This window comes from Zalophus californianus, chromosome 1 (assembly GCF_009762305.2).
Source record: "Zalophus californianus isolate mZalCal1 chromosome 1, mZalCal1.pri.v2, whole genome shotgun sequence".
In the NCBI taxonomy this organism is placed as follows: Eukaryota; Metazoa; Chordata; class Mammalia; order Carnivora; family Otariidae; genus Zalophus; species Zalophus californianus.
In genome coordinates, this window is record NC_045595.1 from 187,009,111 (window position 1) to 187,032,439 (window position 23,329).

The 23,329-nt window shown below is 36.0% G+C and overlaps 1 protein-coding gene across 8 annotated transcripts in view; it reads right to left on the minus strand.

Moving 5' to 3' along the window:
• Positions 1 to 22,664, minus strand: part of ROBO2 (roundabout guidance receptor 2) — a 1,647,790-nt gene extending 1,625,126 nt beyond the window's left edge. For all 8 annotated transcript variants that reach the window (XM_027585566.2, XM_027585562.2, XM_035727383.1 and 5 more), the window contains exon 1: positions 22,481 to 22,664. The gene's annotated coding sequence lies outside the window, so the exon portion shown is untranslated. The remainder of the gene's footprint in view (positions 1 to 22,480) is intronic.
• Between the last annotated feature and the right edge of the window lie 665 nt (positions 22,665 to 23,329).

Sequence of the window (23,329 nt, forward strand, 5' to 3'; positions counted from 1 at the left end):
ATAAGCCCTGTATTCAAAATGCTACTTAATCATAATTCTAGCAAACTTGGAAGCCAATCTAGGCATCCAGAACTTTTCCTTCTCCCTTTCTCCCACATGAAGAAAGAGGACTTAATTACTCATTTAAGTACTTGCCCACCTAGGCACCCCAAACTCATCCTGCTCATTATAAATGAGCAAACAGTCCCATAAAGTTGCAACATCTCCATGCTCAAGTGTAATAATACAATGATGACACAAGATGATAGTATTAGCACTAATATTTCTTGACAATTTTTTAAATTCTACATTATTTTACTCTGCTAAATGCCTTATATTTTTTGTCTTTCAGTTCATACAGAAACCCTATGAACAAAGAAATTTAAAAAATCACCATTTCATAGCTGAGAAAACAGAGGCTTAGAGAAAAGCCACACAATTCTCAATCTATATGATCTGTAGCCACCATTGTTGTGATTTGAGCCAAAACAGAGTGACCTCAGAGCCTATGCTCTGAACAATGGATTACTAAGCAGAAATGTAGCCCTAGATATAACTACAGTCCAGCATTCATTCCAAAAAGGATACTGAGAAAGATCTCCTGCATATTGAACCTCACATATTCATTCCAAATAAACATCTTCAAATTGAAAATCATTAAAACCATTCAAATCAATTGAATGGTCACAGTTAATCTCTAAAAGAATCAACCCTTTCCAGAGAAATATGGGGTGTCCAGGGAAAATCTCAAGCCCCTGCCAACACACATTAACATTACTGATAATTTTACATTGAAGAATAAGATGAGTAATATTTTAGAGCAAAGGAGCTCCTGGGTGGCTCAACCGGTTAAGCATCTGCCTTCGGCTCAGGTCATGATCCTGGAGTCCAGGAATCTAGCCCTGCATCGGGCTCCCTGCTCATCAGAGAGCCTGCTTCTCCCTCTGCCCCTCACCCTGCTCGTACTCTCATTCTTCCTCAAATAAATGAATGAATGAATAAATCTTTAAAAAAAAAAAAAAGAAGAGCAAAGGTGATGCCTGGTTATTTGTTTAGGGAGCAGGGTAGGAGATTGTTGCCAAAGGCCAACCTTAGTGAGGTATGTGTGCGCTTGTGTCATACATGTACACATTCTTTTAACTACTAATTTGAAGATCTTTGTCCCCCTTCTAATAACTTCATAACCATTTTTAAGATTTTATTTATTTATTTGAGAGTGAGAGGGAGAGTGAGCGAGAGAGAGCACACAAGCAGAAGGAGCAGCAGAAGGAGAGGGGAAGCAGGCTCCCCGAGGAGCAGGCAGCCCAACTCAGGGCTCCATCCCAGGACTTGGGATCATGACCTGAGCCGAAGGCAGATGCTTAACTGACTGAGCAACCCAGGCACCCCACTGCATAACCATTTTTATCTGGTACCAGCAACGTCAAAATTCAGATTTAAATCACCCTTCAGTGGATTGCTTTGGCAAATTTATATTAATTTAATATTTCCTGAACTTCTGCTAGTCTACACACAGTACTCAATTTAAATGGTGCTTTTTAAATATACATTCTATACAGAATTGAGGCAGTATTTGAAAAAAATCTAAAAACATCTTCAGAAAGGATTAGCATATAAAACACCAGTTCCACTATATATTTTAATAAAATTTTAAAGAGCAGATGGCATTCAAATTGTTATTATAATAAAAAAATGAAACCTTCCTCTCTGATTTGATGTTCATAGAAAACTAGTATTTTATAAATGCCAAGTTACTATGATGTGTTATCTATAAAGCTGTTCCTGCCATTCTATAAATACAAAAATCATAACTTTTATGAAACTTTTATATAAAGTGCTCACATAATGTAAAATCAATATGTTTTTCCATTTTTATGAAAGAAAAACAAAATAACTTTTAAAAAAGTATGCTAGATGAACCAGAAAATAAAGTAACATTTAACATAAAGACATGCCATGGCATTCTCTAAACCTTTTTTTTAACACTCTTCATGCATTTGACAATATAAAGTAGATGAGGAATGTTGGCTTTAAGTACTTTTACTTGTTCCTTATTCTTTAAAGACTGGAATAAGTCCTAAAACATGGATAATTGAGTCCATTGTGCTTTTCTGTCATAAAATAGATTTGATATTCCCTAAGCAGAGAAGACCTTAAGACTTCAGATTGATAATGACTATATAAAACACCTTGACTCAACAGTGTTCAACTGAGTATCTTAATGTTGACGGTCACCAAAGGAAAAAAAAAAGATGTTAAGAATGTATTGCATGTTATTTCTTGTTGTACATAATAGCAAAATTAGGTGGGTTGTGCAAGGATTTTGGAGCAAATAGCACTATGAGACCGTGTCATAGAGTACTGAGGTTCCACAGGATATTTACAGGATGTTCCTCTGTCAGATGATGTCCACAGTGATACCATCTGATCTGAGGAAGGCTTCACACCTATAGGTACCAACTAGGGAGGTAAGTCCTGAATTAAGGAGCTGTAGAACACCTACCATCAACACAAGTGGAAGTTTCCATTACAGACCATCCCTGCAGTATCTCTGCAACTTCTAAAATCTTCTACCCTCTCCCAATAGTTCCATTTCTAATGCGGATCTTCTAGATATTCTCTTCCACTCCAGCCAGTAGACCTGACCGGCCATCCTGGATTGTATGTACATATGAAATTTGTTCTTAAGTGAAATCTATTTCTGAATCCAGATAAGTAATGCCCCCAGACTTGTCATTCCATTGTCACCCATAGGCAGTAGCTCTGGTCAGCTTTTATAGCAGCTTCTTTAAAAAAAAAAAAAACTCTTCTCTGGAACAAAGTTTCCTTGCAAGACTCTCTCTTGGCAATAGCCCTCTTTGCTGAAGTGCTTCTCAAGTGAGAGAGCTGGGCAGTGCCAACAGCCTCCAGGTTGTTGCTTCTTTTGCTTAACTTCTCCATTAAAAAGCAACCTCTTGGATCACCCTTTTAAAACTAGAGACCAAAGAATCAAATGGGATCAGGAAGTGACCATAGCTCACAGGTCATCAATTCTTCTCAGCATATTATAGGAACACAATCTAAGCCAGAAAAACATAGAGCCCATTACAGCTCTCGAGTTCCAGTTATTAACATTGATTTTTTCAATGGGAAATTTTCATTAGAAGCCATCACATGACTTACATTCAGTAATAACTTAGATTAAGATATATATATATTGGAGCCTCACTTTAATATTGTCCTTGGACTAGGTGCCAGAGTCATTTTTAAAAGGGCCTTTTTTGACATTAGTAAATTCTTATAGGTAGGATCTATAAGTTCAAAATATATCTTGTATGCAATGGTGATGGCCAAAGTCCTGTATAATCCAAATTAATACTGCAATATGTGTAAATTTAAGTGTAGATATAACACATGAATACATTTATATTTATTCATTCTATTTTTCAACAGGATAAAATTTAGAAGCTGAAAATATTACTCTAGGCCCCATGTTTTAGAATAAAAAGCCCAGACAGTGATAAGAAACTTAAATGCTGACCCTGTTTGATATCTCTGACAAATTAATTAATTAATCTCTTTAAGATTCAGTCTCTATATATGTGACAAATGAAAAAAAAATCTCTAAAATTCCTGTAAGCTATAACATATTAAAATTATACTATGTCATTAGTTCAGGGGAGACTGATAAATCATTCGCCATTGGCATTTTCAAAAACCAAACATCTTAAAATGTAACATAACATGCATTTCTGTCCCAAAGTGTGGTCCACAAATGTTCTGCCTCAGAAATAAGACAGATATCTGGTAAAATGTATAGTCTTACATATCACTGTGGACACAGTACCTCTGGAGACGAAGCCTTGGAGTATACATTGTAATAAATCTTGCAAATGGTTAGTTTTTAGTCATAAAGTTAGGAATTGCCGGTTTATACCATCACACTTAAAAATTATACATAAATAGATTTAATAGAAACCCAGCCTTTCTAATATTAATGATAGCTTTATATTCAGACTGACTTTTCAGAAAAATGCAATATTAAATCGTGACTAATCATCTATGTCTAATTTTAAATAAATATGACTAAGGGTCCTAAAATAAGTTTAGCATTAATCTCCCTATTGTTTGAGATCCCAAAGGAACCACAGGGGCCTATAATCTCCCCAGAGAGGCTGAGTGATTTATCTTCCTAAATACTGTGGAATTACTGAAGTAGCATATGACCATTGCTGCATATCCTGATATCCTCTCAAGTGGACTTAAAGATAAACCATCTCTGGACTTGATTCCCTGACCTCATTAAGGTAGAACAAGGAGACTTTGAGCTTTGGAAACTACAGGAAGTGAATAGTTCCATGGACACCAAGAGATCCATGGATACCACTGGATCTAGTGGTCTTAAACTGATTAATTCACCCAACACATATGTGTCAGATATTATACTAGTTACTGAACTACATTGATGAACAAGAAAGCCAGGGTCCCTACACTCTTAGGGCTTGAATTCTACAGAGAAAGTCAGGTGCAGAAACCTAATTAAACAAAGAAAAGAAATCATTACAAAATGAGTTCATATGCAAAATCAAACCAAGAACTGGATGAAAAACAGAGTAGAGGTGTTGGGGGAACATTTGATAGAGTAGACTTTAGCCACTTCTTTCAGGTGATCTGAAAACAATAAGAGCTAGCTTTGCATACAGTGCAAAGAGTCTCTTGGGAAATGAAACCAGAATTTTCAAGGGCCCTGATATGAGGATGATCTTGGCATGTAGAAGTAATTAAAAGTTATGAATCTCATTGGACTGAAGCAGGAAGAAAAGACTGATGTGATGTGACTAAAAGATAAGAAGGTGTGATATTATACAGAGCTACACTGGTATGGCATAAATGTTGGTTTTCAGTCCAAGTACATTGGAAAAGTAGGAAGAGACATGAACTGATAAACATTTTAAGCTATCACGTTGGTTTCTAGGTAGCTAACAGAGTACAGCGAGTTAAGAATAAATTAGGTAGACTAATGATGAGACAGGATAAAAGAGGAGGTAAGAAAAAATCTGAATCTGGCTCGACTGAACATAAGAAATAAAAATCAGTGGGAAAATTCTAGATATATTTAGAAATAATATTTTTAAATGAATGTTGGATTGGATATTGTAGAATACAGAGGGAAAACACAAAAAAAGACCATTAAGCTTCTAGCTTATTTACCTGAATGGTTAGCAGTACCATTTTCTAAGACATGTTTTCTCTGAAGTATCCACACACTGCTGTCAAGTGAGGTATGGACTTTCAGAGGTAAAATCTGGGACAGGCTCTAAAACTGGAAATCACTAGTTTTTTAGTAGAGAAATGGTGTTTAGAGCTTAGAGAATATGTACATGTATAGAGAGCAGAGATAAGGATGATACCCAAAGAAATATCAATATTTAGTAGTCATGAGTAGAAGAATAGAAACACATTGTTCTATTACTGGTAGGGAAATAGACCTTAGGATATTTGCAAGGGAGGGCTACAGATGAACCATGACATCTGAACTCAAAACAGTGGAAAATGAAGACAGCAGAGTACAAATGAATTGTGAAGGGACAACAAAAGCTGTGGCCTAGGATGAATGTCAATGCAGATGAAGAATTGTAGGAATGAGGATACCTGAGCAAATGAATTAAAAGAGGACTGATGTCCAGACGGTGGAATGTTTGCCATTAAGATCTTGATGGTACACATACTGGTATAGAAAAGGTAGATTTGCAGCACCTGGGCGACTCAGTTGCTAAGCATCTGCCTTCGGCTCAGGTCATGATCCCAGGGTCCTGGGATCGAGTCCCACATCGGGCTCCCTGCTCCGCGGGAAGCCTGCTTCTCCCTCTCCCACTCCCCCTGCTTGTGTTCCCCCTCTCGCTGTGTCTCTCCGTCAAATAAATAAAATCTTTAAAAAAAAAAAAAAGAAAAGGTAGATTTGACCATGAAGTGGTAAATAAAGTGGAGGAAGGGAAAAAAGCAATGGAGATAAGGATGTCAAGAAGTGGAGTGAAGAGGGGACTTTGATGGTCCTTCCATCTGGATGTTGAAGTCATTGAAAATGACAATAGGACTTAGCTGAAAAAGATTTTGAAAAAGGATCTAAAGCCTTAAATAAATCAAAAGAGTGACCAGGAGATCTGTTGATATCAACAAGACAAAAAGAACATGACCAATATTTTCAAAGCATTTTTGTTTCAAAGGAACAGTAAGACTTGCAACAGGGAGAAAAATTAGCAATATGAAAGCTATTGTGAAGAACAAGAACTACTTCTGGACGTAAGGCATGTGGAGGGTAAGAAAAGACCAATCTCTATTTGTGAAGGCGACAGGGAAAGTTATCCCTTGGTAACAACCAAGTTTCATTTCAAGAGAATTAAAAAGGCAATGTTGAACTTAGCAACAATCACTTTTAACCATCTCCAGTAGCTTAGTATACTACATAAAATTGATATTTAACACAAAGGTATAAATTCCATGTCATAACATCTCAAAATCGACCAAACCAGATAATTCCTTTCTAAGTTTCTCCTTATACTAGGCAATTACTTTGTCTTATTCAGTAAATAGTATTAGTGCACTAAAACACACACACACACACACACACATAAAGTGTACATGTCTTATTTAGCTGAAGATTTCATTTTGAAGGGACATTCAAAGTAAACAAATCATTCCATAATCTTCAAGTATGGACATTTTGAGGAATTACAACATGGCTTTTTATAAAAGAAGTTAACCTGAGTACAAGAAAACAGAAAAAAGTCCAGCTCTGGAAGCCAACTTAGATGAGTCATCCTTTGCCACCAGCAAGGCATCAAAAAAGTAATACAGGGCTAGCAGAGAATTTTAAAGGAAGTGGAAGTCACCTATCTGTGAGGTTCAACTCTTAAATGCCTGGTCAAGATATAACATCTGGAGGAGAGTTCAACTATTATAAAGATGAATACTTGTTAAACTAAAAGATCTACTTAAGGAGAAATAGGAAGATATAGTGTCTATACTACTGGATAGATGTAACTTGCTTTCTACGAAATAGCTTGCACTTTGTTTTCTTTGACAAAGATAACTTAGAAATAAAAACCATTAAATTAGAAAAAAAAAAAGCTATGAGATGTGCATTTGCCAAAGATCTTCAGCAACTGCACTATCTTCCCACTGTAGACTTCAAGCAAGACAAATATATAGCATTGTACTTCAGGGCAAGCTATAATGAGTGAAAAAAAATGAGAATTTGTTAAATCAATATAGAATGCTCCTTGCTTTCCATAGTTCTGAGTGTCTATAGTCTAGAAGTCCAAGTAATCAATCTCTGCTACATGTAACCATCATGGCATTCCGGAAATTCCACAGGACACTTTTTACATGTGGATTTGGAAAAGAGAACAGTAAAAAAAAAAAATGCTTTGTTGTGCTCTGTACTCTATGGCAACATGCATTTTGTGCTACATGCTAGTGTTAGATTGTGATTGCCCAAACCTCTGTGTGGAAGAGGTAGTTTAGTGAGCAATAGTCTTGAAGTTAATAAGCCTGACACTGGTTGGCTCAGTTACTAATTGGGTAAATGACTTTGCATTAGTTATTTAACCTCTCTAAGATAAATTATCTTCAGTGCATAATTGAAGAGGCTGGATTCCTTCCACAGGTGACATTTATGTTGATTTCAGTTGGCTTATATCCTGCTAAACTGTAAATTGGACAACATAGAACTTTTTTCTAGACTTCACAATTCCACAAGACCCTTACACTTGTCTTTCCTAATTCAGCAGGAATTATCTGAACTAAATGAATTTATGTAGGGCTTATTATTTTAATATATAAGCTACATCCAAGTAGTTCCCATGAAGTTCTAAGCTCGTTAAAGGGCCTTGATATGGAATATAGAGAAGATGGTCACCTCCCTTCATTCCCATCTTCCAGCTTTCTTCAATGCCTTGAAGTTTAGTTACACTCAAAAATTAGAATCCCGAGAGAGCTAACCTAAATGAGAAATCAGGCTAATTTCTCAATAAAAGTGTTCTAGAATAATAAATGCATTTCTGGTCAAAGCACTGGGATTCTGGAAATAACAATTTTCCTAATGAGGCACAGGAACTGTGACTGTAAAAAGTTGGTATATGATATCTGCCAAGTTCAAATGAGCTTCATTTTTAAGGGCCTTCTTCTAGGGCCAAGTTTAATGACTCAAATTAGTGAACTTAGAAATTGTTTTAAAACGCTTGATGGAGACATTTCAAAGTATGATCTGGGATTTATCGCTCTTACTTTTGCTGAATTCGATGTGCCACCAAGATTTAATCAGATTAATCAAATACCATAAACTGAAACATACTGGGGCTCCTGGGTGGCTCAGTCGTTAAGCGTCTGCCTTCGGCTCAGGTCATGGTCCCAGGGTCCTGGGATTGAGCCCTACGTCGGGCTCCCTGTTCAGCGGGGAGCCTGCTTCTCCCTCTCCCACTCCCCCTGCTTGTGCTCTCTCTCTCTCTCTCTCTCTCTCTCTCTCTCTCTCGCTGTCTCTCTGTCAAATAAATAAATAAAATCTTTAAAAAAATTGAAACATACTGTTCCTTACAATCACCTTAAGAACTTTTAAACAGCTCAAACCTAGAAGATACGCTTTTAGTAATAATTTACTTGAGTGCATAAGTTTTATTTAACATAGTTATTTAGAGACGTTTTTAACAAAGGAGATTTGCGAAATTACGGCATAATTTTTTTAAGAAATCTTCTAGAGGGTGTTACTTAAGTTACTATAGAGAATTTCAATTTATGAATCTGATGCCATTAATCATAAACTAAAGAAAAAGTAATTGCAAAACTTCACAAGAGGTAATACGTGTTATAAAGGTGTGTCATTAGTTTCAATTGGATATATTCCATATTACTGGGAAATGTTAAGAATTTCATTCTTTTATTCAGCAAAGCCTTTATTCCCTGGATGAACATCCTACTCCCCACAGACATAATGATCAACATATTTGTCAGATTTGTCTGCTGGTTTCCTGTAAGCAGTTTACAAAAGATAAAGGACAATAAAATGTAAAGGTGCACGATATTTAAAACTTTCATCAAAAGGAATATTCTCTGAGTTTTAAGAAAACATGTCTTAGGGCGCCTGGGTGGCTCAGTTGGTTAAGCGACTGCCTTTGGCTCAGGTGATGATCCTAGAGTCCCTGGATCGAGTCCCACATCGGGCTCCCTGCTCAGCAGGGAGTCTGCTTCTCCCTCTGACCCTCCCCCCTCTCATGTGCTCTCTCTCTCTCTCTCATTCTCGCTCTCTCAAATAAATAAATAAAATCTTTAAAAAAAAAAAGAAAACATGTCTTAGTTTTCTGACCTATTATCAAATTAGAGATGTTGAGGAAATTCAACCCTTCATAATTCTATTTTCTTTTAATCCTGTTGTTCTGGAAAACTGTCAGGTTCACCAACTGTAGAACTTTGCTTCTTTTCAGCAGCTTATCTATCACTTTTGTCACACTTTTCAACTGTTTCCACCACTAGACTATGTCTTTATTACTTAACATAATGTCCTATATCCACAGATGGCTGGTGAATGTACTATTAGAATGGACACTAGAAACTGGACTATCAGTGGGTTACCCTATTTCTCCCTATTCTGGTCTCCAAATAACTCAAGCTGGCCTCACAATCCTAACCCTTATCGGGGGCACTGGTCCAAAGGAATCTGGATTATGGTACTCTTAAACTAAAATTATTAATGATTTTACAGTGCCAGAAAGATTATAGGATCATCCAATACAACCCTGAATATACCATCCAAGCCTCACATAATCACTTATGATTTTATCAGCCTTCAAAAGAACCACTTTTTTAAACCTACATATCATTTGTTTACATAAATAAAACAGTTCATCTTTCTACATTCTCACTATGCTGACATGAAGGACTTTCTTGTGAAAATTAATTCTCAATTCTTTCCCGAAATATCCACTCAGTTCTATAGCAACCATTTACAGCAAAATAAATAAATAAATAAATAAAATGTGGTTTAATTTAGTTTCTTATTGCTGCTATCACAAATTAACACAAACCCGGCGGCTTAAAACAACATAAATTTATTTTCTTATGGTTCTAAAGGTCCAGAAGTCCAAAATGAGTCTTAGTGGGCTAAAATCAAGTCATCATCCAGGCTGTGTTACTTCTAGAGGCCCCAGGGGAGAATCGTTCTAGAAGGTGAGTGTATCCTTTGTCACCATCCACAAAACTTACTACTCCAACCTCTCCTTCAGTCACCCCCATCTCCTTCTAGAATGATCTTTTGTCCTCCCTCTTTTATAGGGTCTCTTGTGATTATACTGGACAAACACAAATAATTAAAGATAAACTGTGCATTTTAAGGTCAGATGATTAAAAACTTTAATTCCACCTGCAACCTTAACTCCTCCTTGCTATATAATACAACATATTCTCAAGTACTGGGGATTAGGATGTGGACTTACTTGGGAAGACATTATTCTACCTACCATACTAAATAATTGGAAAAAGGTAAAATTATGTATAATGCCCTGCTAACTCTGGCAATGAAATATTACATTACAAAAAGATCTATCACAAATTATTTTAAAAGGTTTTAGCTACTAAATTATTGATCAGTTGTGGTATATTCTAGAAAAATCTCATGTCCTTGATGTTAACCCATCACACACACACAAAAAAATGGTCTTTTTAAAATTATAAAGGAATATTCAAGGCAACCTATAGAATGGAAAAGGAACTATAGTTGTTATACCTCAAGAGGCCTGATTTCTGCACATTATAACCCTAGCAGTATGTACACACACACCAAATTACTTTTCAACACAATCTGCATGCTATTTCCCCCACATTTACCAAATGCTTTTATTCTCATCACTGTTTACATTAAGTCCTATTTTCTTTAAAGCTTACCTTCATTAGTTTTTCCCCCCCTTGGCTACCCTTATTTTTCTCCTCTGAACTTGATTTCATTTCTTATGTATTCCATATTCTCACACACTTGATTATGCTCTGCTTTACAAGATTCTCTCATTTTATGCATACATCCCCCCCAACACACACACACAAGTTGCTTTGTCTGCATGACTTATCACCTTAGTCTCCTGCTCAAGCTCTGTCTCCAGCCTGAAATTTAGTATTTTTCAACTTGTCCTCTAATTTAAACTTCATAATGAAGTTAAGCCCCTATTTGAAGGAATAGTAGGGTTTCTGCCCCTAAAAGTCTGGGTAATGCACAGAAACACATTTGGGAATATAATTGACTTTTATGTACAGAAGCCAGATGCATTTCATGCCTATGTGTGCTGAGGGAAACAAGTTCATCTCATGTATCACAATAAGCATCTGTTCCACTAAATTCCACTGCCGGATACTCATCATACTTAGGCAACAAAACACTTAAGGAAATAAAAGCTCTTTCCAATAAAAAAAAAAAAGTACATCAGAAATCTCTGTTAAAAAAAAAAAAAGTCTTCCTCTACCAGTTAAGCCCAGAGTAGGAACTACTACTAAAAACAAAGTAATTATTGAAATATAATTTCTGATAAGGCATCTTGGCTTCTACCCTGTAAAATTTAGAGAAAGTGATGTGTGAGTTTATATTGGAAAGGCTGCTTTCAACAGCAAAGAGTGTGTTCTGATGTTTGAATATACTTGGGAAAATGCAGAAATTTAAAAGAACTAACAGAAAACAAACTACATCGACATGAACCTGCATATACTTTTACAGACAGTTTTATAGTTTTATTTATAGCATGAATAAATTCATACTACAATTTTGTTAAAATATCACAAATATCTCTATATAAATAATTTCCTCCATTTTTTTAAATTTTATTAGCAATATATATTCTAATAGATTTAGTGTTCACATGAGTTTCAACATTTCCTGCCAAAGTACTTTGTCCTTTTTTTCTACTGGACGATTGTTATTGATTTATTGAACTATTTTTATGTCAAATATGTCAAATGAATTGCAAATACTTTTTCCTGATTTGGCATTTTCTTTTTATACCTACTCAGGGTATCACTTGAAATATTAAAGTTTTCTACTTTAACAAAGTCCAGTGCATCAATCTCTATTAGTTTCTGTCTTTGGTTGGGCTGTACTTAGGAAAGTTAATTTAGCCCTCATATTATAAATGATATTTGCCTATCGATTTTTTCTTTATATTTTGAGTTGTTTACTCAATGCCTACTATAAAATTAATTTTTATGGATGGTGTATTATAACTTTTTGCAACTATAAAACACATATAGCCAATTACTTGAACATTATTTTATGAATCACTTATTTTCCCACTGATTTGAAAGACTGTAACATACATCAGATTTTAAGTTTACTGAAATTATGTAACCTTAGGTAATTATGAAATTATGTAAATTCAAGCATAATGGCCAGCTTTACTTCTTCACCATTATCCCCTGAAGGGATGGATGGAGGAATTGCTTTCTTATGGTTCAGTGTGTAACATAACGTGGTTTAAATGACATTTGAACAACACAGAAACTTTATTTTCTGGTTCTGAACTGTGTTTCAGCTTGACCAATCCATCCTGCAATTTGTCTTTAAGGATAGAGACTGAATTTTATGATAGCTACATTTATATTAGGTGCTCAAAAACATCTGTTTAATGATTAGATTGATAGATATCTGGTTTTCCATTGCAGTGGTGCTACCGCACTGAATAATTTTCACTGGCTTTTCTCTGTCAAAAATAAAACATTCATCACAGTTTTGCATGTGCCCATGTGCATGTACACACGCCCTTTCCAGAGACACACTGCTTCCCCAACATCAACAAAGATTGTAAGATATTTGTTCATTCCAAAGGTCTGGTCACAAAGAAAATAACAATGGAAATCCATAAATGTGAGACTGGAAAGAACAGAATATGGAAGATTAAATTACCAAATAAAACTTTCACCTTTTTTAATTTGTTGCTAATGGAGTGAGAAAAGTAATGAATGTAAAAATGAAAGTACACAGTGTAGGTATATATCACATGCACTCATTTTCATGATGGATATATGTATACAGATAAGTATGGGCAAAATAACATCCATCTGTTTTGTATTTATAATACACATATATGTACATACATACACAACAAATATGAACAATTTGCATAAAATTTCCATTCTATTCATTTCCTTAGCTAAAAACTGAAAAGCATTTAAATCAAAACCAATTCATTTAGAAGTGTTTTTAACCAATATCTCCCATTTATCCTCATTTTTATGGCTCCTTATGTTGCCATTTTATGTCAATTTTGCCATAATTTATACATATTTGAAACAGTCACCTTAAGAAATCAACCCTTTGGCCAAGATCTCTAAAACTGAATTTGTGTCAGTGTATGTGCATGCACAAATACTCACTTAACATAGAAAGGTCAATTGTAAAACTTTATATACATATATTAAAAAAGATAGTTCTGGGGTGCCTTGGTGGTGCAGTCAGTTGGGTGGCTGACTCTTGGCTTCCACTCAGGTCATGATAGCAGGGTCATAGCATCCAGCCGCACATTGGTCTCAGCACAGAGTCGGCCTGAGTTTCTCTTTCTCTCTCCCTCTGCCCCTCCCCGCTAAAATAAATAAATAAATCTTTTTTTAAAAAAGACAATTTCACTCAGAGGTTTCGTTATCTATATATTTCGTTCTGTTAATAAAATCAGTATATTATATATCTTGGTAATAAACCTGTTTGTTTTCATCTGCTTGCTTCCATCTGATCTGCCACATTGATATAATACATTGACAATCTGATACTTCACCACAGTAAATATAGTTATCAAAAAAAACAAAAATTAGTGAGCTGCAAGAAAATATATTTTTTGATGAATCAATAATTTAAAGTTCTCAGTCAGTGGTACAGCAAGGTGAAAAAGAATGAAAATAAAAGTTCTCAAGGCCAGTGAATAACAATAATGATACTGTATTCTGTGCATCAATCACCATCACCATAAATCTGTGAAACCCATATTGCCAAATATTTCACATACAGCCTTAACGTTGATTAACAGATGTGCCGAAGTAGTGAAACTGAAATGAGACTTTGTACAAAAAGTGATATTCAAAAGCATCTTGAAAATTTATCATTCTACATCTGGAAATACTGCATTTGTCATTGTTACCTACACAAATCTTGATTTTATTTACCTAATATTTAGCAAATACGGTTTTAGTGAAAATGTTCAGATTTGGAGAATACAGTGTGTGAAACTGCTGAGTGATTATAAAAGAAATTTACAACAAATCCTGATTATACAAATTTGCCAGTAGTGGCAGCAAAATGTAACTTACAGAGAATGTCATTATCTTTCCCATAATCCTCAGAGCACCATCCATTCTTCATTTTAGATAATTGATGTACATGATCTAAGATTCTGTGCACCTGCCACCTCAGCACACACCCTCTAACCTGGCCTTCCAATCAAACTGCATCTTACAAGCCTTTCTATGTAGGAGTTTAGAGCCACCACTAAAAATACATACTTGTTGCAGGTATTGAAATGCCTCCCTTTGAAAATTCAGAACACACTATCCTGAAAATAACAAATCTAATTTTTAAAAAATTGCTTTAGAACACTGTGAACTCTATGAAATAAAGTGTGCTGGGATTTGACAACTTTCTTCATTTCAGCCTATTTCATCTGTTTTCTTGTTATTTTTTCCCACGTAGTCACAGTTAACAACAATAGATTCATTGTTAAATTTCACTAATTAATTATTCCACAAAATAAATTATTTCCACCACCTTTCTGATGCCCCTACTCTTGTGGTTCCATATAATCCTGGATTTTTTTTGAATGAGTTAGCTTTTGGTTAAAAAAAAACTGACTTTTATTCTTGAAAAAGCCATTATTTCTTCTTAAAAGCTTTCTAATGGCAAACATCCACTAGATCTTGTGATCAACCTAGAGAGAAAATTAATCATATTATTTTCATATCAGTTACTAGTAAGAACTATGTCATTTACTGTCCTCAAATCCAGTGCTATGGATAATAAGTTTTCAACCCAGAGACAGTTGGTTGCATGAGCAACATGAGGAAGACAACCAGCAGTCTTAACCCACACTGAGACATGTCCACACACACTTGCTTCCACAGCCAAAGTAATACCATATGTCCTCAGTGATGTGGGTGGGCAAAAGTAACAGTTGGCTTGCTAAAGAGAGCCATATGTACAGGCAGCCTATCACACCATCCTTTTTACTTATGGTTGCTGAAAGCTTAGTTGAAGTTCTTGTTCTCATGAATAGCATGGCTGGAGAAGATGCTTCCATACTAGAAAAATACCATTTATTGTGCAACTGCTATATCTCTGGACATGAAAGCAAAAATATGCTTGTACATTTCTCTTCTTATAAAGAGCTACGTAAGCATCAACAGAGTTACTTCTCCCAATCTCACTTTCCCTCACTAAAATGCTTTGTATTTATATGCAAAGGGACAAATGTGCAGGTTTATCAAAAACGAACATTCATAATCATCCTTGTTTAAGTCCACGTTATACGAACCTCTATTTGTAGCTGGATATTCATACAATTACGTTGTTTCACATTAAAAATGTTAAATAAAAATAAAAATATTTTAAAACTTAAAAGTTTTTAGATTAATTCTGGAAAGCAAGGAGATAGTAATAAGCAAAACTGCATTCCACACACATTACCTTTTACAAGGTAAAAGAAAAACATGGGTTTTGGATGATTATCACAGCTTTGTACCTTAACAAGGGTTTCTCTGGAATTTCCACAACTGCAAAGATAATTCAGCTATTATACTGATAATAAAATTTATAGTTTTAAGGTCATTCTTAATACTGTGATCAGATAAGATAATTTACTTTTCTCCTAATGGCTTCTTTTTGACAAATGAGAGAGCTTTTAGGAAGGACAATGCTCCCTGCACAACAACCAGTAAAGCATGTCACATTCATTTACAACATAATTTTAAGAAAAATGAAGGACAAACTTGTGAGACAGTAAGAATTCATTTGCATTAAATTAATTTGAGCAGGGCATTTCATGTTCCCTTTGGCAACAATGGTATAGAGGAGGAAATAAATCCATCTTATACAACAGTTCCCTTTTTGATTACAGAAAGATTTGAAAAGTTGACATGACCATCATTAAATTTCTCCTGGAAGTCTACAATTAGTGTATATAACTCATGAGATAAAATATTCACAACGAATATTTGTGAAGAGCACCAGTTATTATGGAACTACTAAATGACATCCCCTTGAATATGTCCTGAAAAGTTTTGGCTTTGTAAACAAGAGCTAATTTCATAAATAAGAACTATCATAGATACTGCTCTATGTAATTTAAACCTCAGCCATCCAGATGTTGGCCTTGACAGATGATGGGTTTAATTAATATTTTTGACCCTAGAAAAACCAATGATTTCATTTACACTTTACTAAAATTAGAGATAATAAATTTAAGGGATCAGCATCTGTTGTTGGAAAATTATCCATCAATATCTTCGAATGGATCTAAAAAAACCCCAAATTTACATTTTTCCCACCAGGAAGCGAACACATTAATTTTCTCAAAGCACACAAATATTACTCCCATTTGTGGTAAGCTGAGTAATGCTCCCCAAAGATACTCTCCTCCTAATCCCCACCCCCTTCTATCCCTGTGGATGTATTACCTTACATAGTCAAAGGGACTTTGCAGATGTGATTGAATTAAGAATATTGAAATGGAGATCCTGGATCATTCAGGTGAGCCTACTATAATCACAACAGTCCTGGAAAGAGGGATGGAGGAGTTAGAGGAAGGGCAATCTGGAGACAGAAAGGACAGAAGCAATGCACCTCGAAATTGGAGGAAGGGGCCATAAGCCAATGATCTCAGATGGCCACTAGAAGCAGAAAAGAGGCAAGGAAATAGATTCTCCCTTCAGAGCCTCCAGAAGGAATCAGCTTTGCAAACGTCTCGACTTTAGCCCAGTGAAACTGATTTTAGAATTCTGAACTCCAAAATAGTAAGACAATAAATCTGTGTTGTTCTAAGCCATTCAGTTTGCAGTAGTTTGTTAGAGCAGCTGTAGGAAACTAACACACCATTATAATACGCAAAAGAAAGAAAAATAGTGATGAACTTGAGAGTCCTAGGGAGGAAAATAAAACAGGATGTTAAAAACGGGATTTATCTTGATAACTATATATGCTACTTGCTTATCCCTGAGCCATATTATTAATAATGATCATAATCACCCAATCAATATGAATCAACCAGTATGTCTAATTTAGAGATGAAAATTTTCTATTTACTCTCCCTATAATCCTATGCAGATAGTCTTGAGCAACACTATATCTGATGGAGCAAACATCTTCATGTAGGAATCTTCCTGTTTAGCAGAGAAGTTATATCTGAAATTAAATCCTATTAGGCCAATCTGGGAACAATATGTAGAATATTCAAATATTACCTTTCAAGAACACCACTAGGACTAAGTTTGTGATGCTACTTTCACCAACAGAATCAAAGTTTATTTGAAAGATTTTCAAAGTAATACTATAAAATTATGCCTATTTTTTTCCTCTTGTTAAAAATAAATCATTGCCCAACTCTCCATTATATTTATGTTATTTGGATTAAGTCCAGCCATAAATTATTCTACCACAAATAGGAAACCATTTAAATAGAAAAGTCTCACTTAGTGCTGACAAAATGACAGTACAAAACCGTCAAGGATGGGGGGGAGTAAGTGTTTAGTGGGATAAATATGTCCCTTTTCTTATCAGAACTTGTTCTGAGACCTAGCTTGCTTCCTTTCACAGGCTTAAGCACAATAAAACTTGTGAGAATACTCCTACTTTTCTAGAGTTTAATCAGAAGAGAAGTAGGAGATGGAATATTTTGTGCAGGACTGACATTGAATCTGAGGGGAGAAATTAAAAACTTGGAAATAAAATGTAGAATATCCCCACAGTAGCATATGGGAGGGCAAGAAAAAATACTTATTGTCTACCATCTGCTAAGTCCCTTACATAAATGACTTTATCAAATTTCTTTAATGTACTTCAAAATGGGCATTTTATTCACAATTTACAGATATAGAAAAGATTACAAAAAAGGGATCTTAATCAATGCCACACAGCTAGTAAAAGGCAGAATTAGGGTCAATATAACAGCAAGAATAACATAACAGCTTCACCTTACTTGGACCTGGAACTACGCAAAGAGGCAAAACATGAACAAAGAACCTATAAATTAGATACTAGTAATATACCCATTTCACAGAAGAAGCATCTGAGGTGAAGAGAAGCTACACCACTTGTTTCAAGTTCAAACAGCTAGCGAGATACAATTTCAAACCCAGGTCTGCAAGACACTTTATTACTCCAAAACGTATGTGCATTATTTCCAGGATTAACTGTGATAATTCTTGTTAACTCTGAGTGTCCAACAATGAGTACGCTACAATTTATCCTTATTCTTATTGAGTTTGAGAATTACTAAACTTCTTCCCTTGTCTTTTACCATTTCACTATTCATTCACATTACAGTTATCCATGAAAAATAAAGTTCAACATACACACCCTTTCTAGTTGAAAATTTTGTAGCTCAAGTAATACATAGTTCATCACACTAAACTGCTAGTATTGTGTGAAATGAAAACAAGGAAATTTTTCAGTCAGCAAAAAATAATTGGATTGTTCGTTCTTTTATCTACAATATAGTTCATTAAATGTATATTTGTATTAAAAAGCATAATTTTCTTTAACTCTTCCTATGCTTAAATAATACATTTAAGGAACTGGTTTGACAAATCAGAATAATTCATGAATTATACAAAAGAAAATTTTTGTTCAGTGACTTCTGCTTTTTCTTTCCTATCATGTAGCCCATTTTAAGAATCACAAATTTGTCTTAAAGTCAACCTTCTAGCTTTGTCCCAGTTCCTCTACTTTCTCTTAGTTTCTCTTAAGTGGCGAATAAAATGTGTTTATCCAAAGTTACCTTGGCATTAAAACAATGCAGTGAAAACTGTAGTTGTCAATCATGTCCACTGTTCATACATCTCCAAATTTTTCTTCAGTAAATCTCCTCTAATACTCCTTATGTTATCAAGTGTCACCTCAAAAGGAGATAAGGAATGAATCTCATAATGTAAAACGTAAAGGGTTCATTCCTCCCCTGAGTATCCCATGCCCACTCTGAACTACTCCTGTGAAAATGAGCAACTAAGTGAACATGGCACTTTTAGAAAAACAAAGTCCAAAATTCAATCTATACCTCTTCAAATTTTTATCCAAGAAAGCATGACCCAATAGGTATCTTATATGTGAAAAAAAAAACACACTTTCATCAGTGAATGTTCGTGATACTCCAGCGTAAGAATTGTTGCTGTTCCACCCATACCTGCTTAGCGCTCACTGTTCCTCATGCACATAGGTCAGACAACATCCAGGGCTAAGCAGTGACTCTGCCACTGGGATAGGAAGAGACAGGGGGGAGAGGTACATCACCAGAGCTGTCTCAGCCTGTGCACAGGGTTGTCTGGAAATTCTAGGGCATTAATGTCCCCAGTTCCTGGAACAGCCCTTAATCAATGATGTAAATCACTCTTGTCTAGGAATGTTTGTAGATAAAGATGTATAATGGCCCTCACCCTTTCATGAGGGAGAAAATGATATATCTTTTCTTCTTATCTTCCTCTCTCCCTCCTTCCTCACTCAGCTAACCATCTATCTGGAAGAACTGCCCAGGAAGAGAAATAAGGCTTTGGTCAGCACTCTCAAGAGGACTCCTTCCCTGAGAGGTTAAACAATGATGAGCTTCATACAGACCCTGCTTGAGCTACTTTATAGGATCTGAGAGGCTTTGAGTTTCCAGAAAAATTATAAGCCATCCTTTTAATACCAGGACATGGAGGGAATTGGTGGGATGGTCAAGAGCCATAGAACTTATCATCCTGATTCATTCAAGAATACTTGAGCCATGGGTGTACATGGAATCCTGCAATCAGATGCAAAGTTAGTATACTAACTAACATATACTTAGCTTCCATATATAACTATGTATATTAGGTCTATCACAGGAAAAAAATAGTTTCAAAGTGTATGAGACTCCAAGAAGTATTTATTGCTCTTGCTCACCTTCTTCCCATACCCCTAAAGGCTCTATTGAGCATGTAAACACATACAAATGCATCCACCTGCAAAAAAAAAAAAAAAAAAAAAAAAAAAATCACAAACTGTCTCTGTAACTCAAATGGCTTTCTAAGAGTTTAAGTATAGCGGATTATTACCACTTAAGAATGAAAATGAATAAAAAAGCTGAAACAAATTTAAAGGTTTTTTCCTTCTCTCTCACTCAAGAGTTAAAATGAGGTTTCCTTTGAATCAGTCCATATCAGACAAAGCACCCATGGCATATATAAAGATTTAATAAATTTTTATGAATGTGGTCATGTATCAAAAAATAAAATTGTTTGGTTTCTAACTTCCCCTTCTCATAAATCCTATACAGGCATACATTACCTGCCAGTGTTCAAGGAATCTTAGACTATTACTCTCTGTGAAGTCTGATAGTTTACTCTGAAAGCAAGTTGTAGCTATGTTTCAAGTTCACAATAACAGTTTTAAAATGCATCTAATGTGGACTGTCTTCTATCTTGATTATAAGACATAAATTATTCCAAGAATACTCAGTAAATATTGAGTCTGCCTTTCAAATCTACTCTTATAAAGGAGAACACACGGTCAGCTGTTAGAAGTTTGGGAGTATTTGAAAGTGAAGAGCATAGAACTCTGCACAATTAAATTTTCTCTTATGTAAAAGAACAAAACCAGTTTTAATAAATAACCAGGAAAAAAGAAGCAATATTTTAGGTATTTTTACAAAAGGCATATTCATATATCACTATTGTAATAATTTCAACTAAAAGCAGCTGTGCAATTTTTGGGAAAAGCATTGAACTTGAAGTTAAATATCCTAGGCTTACATTTCTAGTTTATTACATAACAATTGTAGAGATTTAGGAAGATTAATCCCTCTATATCATAGTCTTTTCACCTGAAAAGTGGAACTAATATTACCGATCTTTCTAAACTTCTATAAGAAATTAGAAATGGAAGAGATGAGAAAGAACCAGGCTCACAGTGGCAGACAGGAAGGATTTGTTGAATCTAAGCTGATGTTAAAGGGAGAAGAAAAGTAAAAATATTACATCTTAATTGCTAAAACTGTAGATGCATATATCTTAATTGAAAAGCCAATAAGCTCTCTTAAGCATACAATGACACCGGACCCTTGTGGAGAATTTAGTAAATATGTGAAAGATATAAATTTTATCTCTCAATTTTGGTTCTGATACTTATTTGCTAAACTCATAATTTATATTCTTCACTATTATTAAAATGCATGGTAGCCCATATGACTAATTGTATGCCCACCAATTCTACTGAAAAGCATCCAGCAAGGCCCATAAAGTAAGTATTGAATTCAAAAACAAAAATAGCTACCCCAACCACCTAAAAGCAAAACATTTAAAAAAAAAAAAGTCATGATCATGATGATTAAAAGTTAGTGCTACCAGCAAGAAAGCAACCTCTAAACTAAATAAACTTGTAATACACCTTAGGAATTTTGCCTCACACACACACACACATTAGACACACACACAAGCAAAGTGAAGTAATTAAATTAAGGAAGTTCTGTGGGAAATGTCCATAATTTCATTCCCAGAATTTCTTCAATCCCTTTCCCCAAAGTCCTGTCCGGAAAATAAAGTTGCTCTTCTCTTAATGTGAACTCATCACTTTTCCCATAACATTTTCAGAATAAGAAATATACTTCCTGTCAGTCAGACACTTAAAAGTTGTGCTGTTAAAGAACTACTGGTAATAATTTTGGAACAAAGGCTGAAAAGGAGATGAGTGAATCAACATGGCTTTTAAGCTAAACTGCCATCACCTTTCAGAGCCTGTCTAGAGAGCCTGAAGTTCTCTGCCTTTTTGTAAGCTTGTGGAGAGTCCTGAGGAAAGAACCTCCCAGTCCTCAACGCTCACCGTCTGGTGAGTCAGGGTGAAAGGAACCCCGCTCCCCACCTGGAGAGCAAGGGTGCCCTGTCCCAGTGTATATCAGGACTCCCCAGCTCCACACTTGTCCCGTCCTTTGACAGGACTTGTAAAATTGGGCAGGAACCAAAGGGAAGAAGGGACAGCACCAAACCGGCAGCCGGAAAAACAAACGACTGCCTTGAAAGCTTACAGATAAACACGTATCACGCACATATGTGGGGACATTTCCTAAAATCCAGTCACTTCAGCTTAATTCCATCCGAATCCCCTCATCCTGCCTAGGATCGAAACTGCCCACCGCCCATCCTCCCGCCCCCAGCATTTGCAGCCACGCCAGAACCAGTCTGTCATGACTGGGTAATGTGTAAAGCCAGCAGCGTTTGGGGAGCTGAGCAAGCTCGCCAATTCCAAGCCTCTAGTTCGAGACCCCTCCGTACATCGCTCTGCTTAACTCACCTGGAGTCGGGTCTAGAAGGCAGCCTCCGCCCAGAGGGACGGGGAAGCAGCCCTGAGAAGCTCAGCACAGTCCGCCTGAATAATGGAAGCAAGTGCAGCCGAGCAGCTCCCCCACCCCGGACCTGCTGCTCTAGCTGCTCCCAGATTTCTCCCACTCCCCACCAGAGCTGTCCTTCCTTTCTCCTCCTCCTCCCCGCCTGACGCTAGTGCACTCCCTCTTCCTGGCGGTGGCGCGGAGAGGAGTCCTCCCAGCCTCCCTCCTCCAGGCGCACGAGCTGTCCGTGGTGCTAATGAGGAGGTTCCGGGCTCCTCCTGGGCAGGCGGTGCACTCAAGCCCCTTCGTGAGACACTGCTGTCCCAGGAGCAGTGCTGCAGATTTGCCTCATGCAGTCACCGGAGAAATGGACTATAAGAGGCGACCAGCTGTACCCTGCAAGCATGTAACACCCCTTGTCAGTTTAAATAATCAATACCTTCAGACTTCTTCCTAAATAGCTCCAGTAATTCACAAGTGCCTAAAAGTAAAAAAGGGATTTGAGAATACACCTGTATTAACATTATTCTCTATATAGAGACAATAACTCGGCTAGATTCTAAGACTGAAAAGTCTAAGAAGTGGTATAAGATTCAGTGTGGTTATTTTGACACATCTGGGGTGTACTTGGGGCTCTTTAACCCAAACAAGCAATCTCCTAGTCATGATGACACAGATTCCTAAGGGAAGTCAATGGATACTTATTAAATGCCAGGCTCTTTGTTTAATAGCCTCCCTTTTCCCCTCAGTCTTTACCACAATTCTATAAAGCAGTATTAGCAACTCCATTTTATAGTTAAGAGGTAGAGACGGAG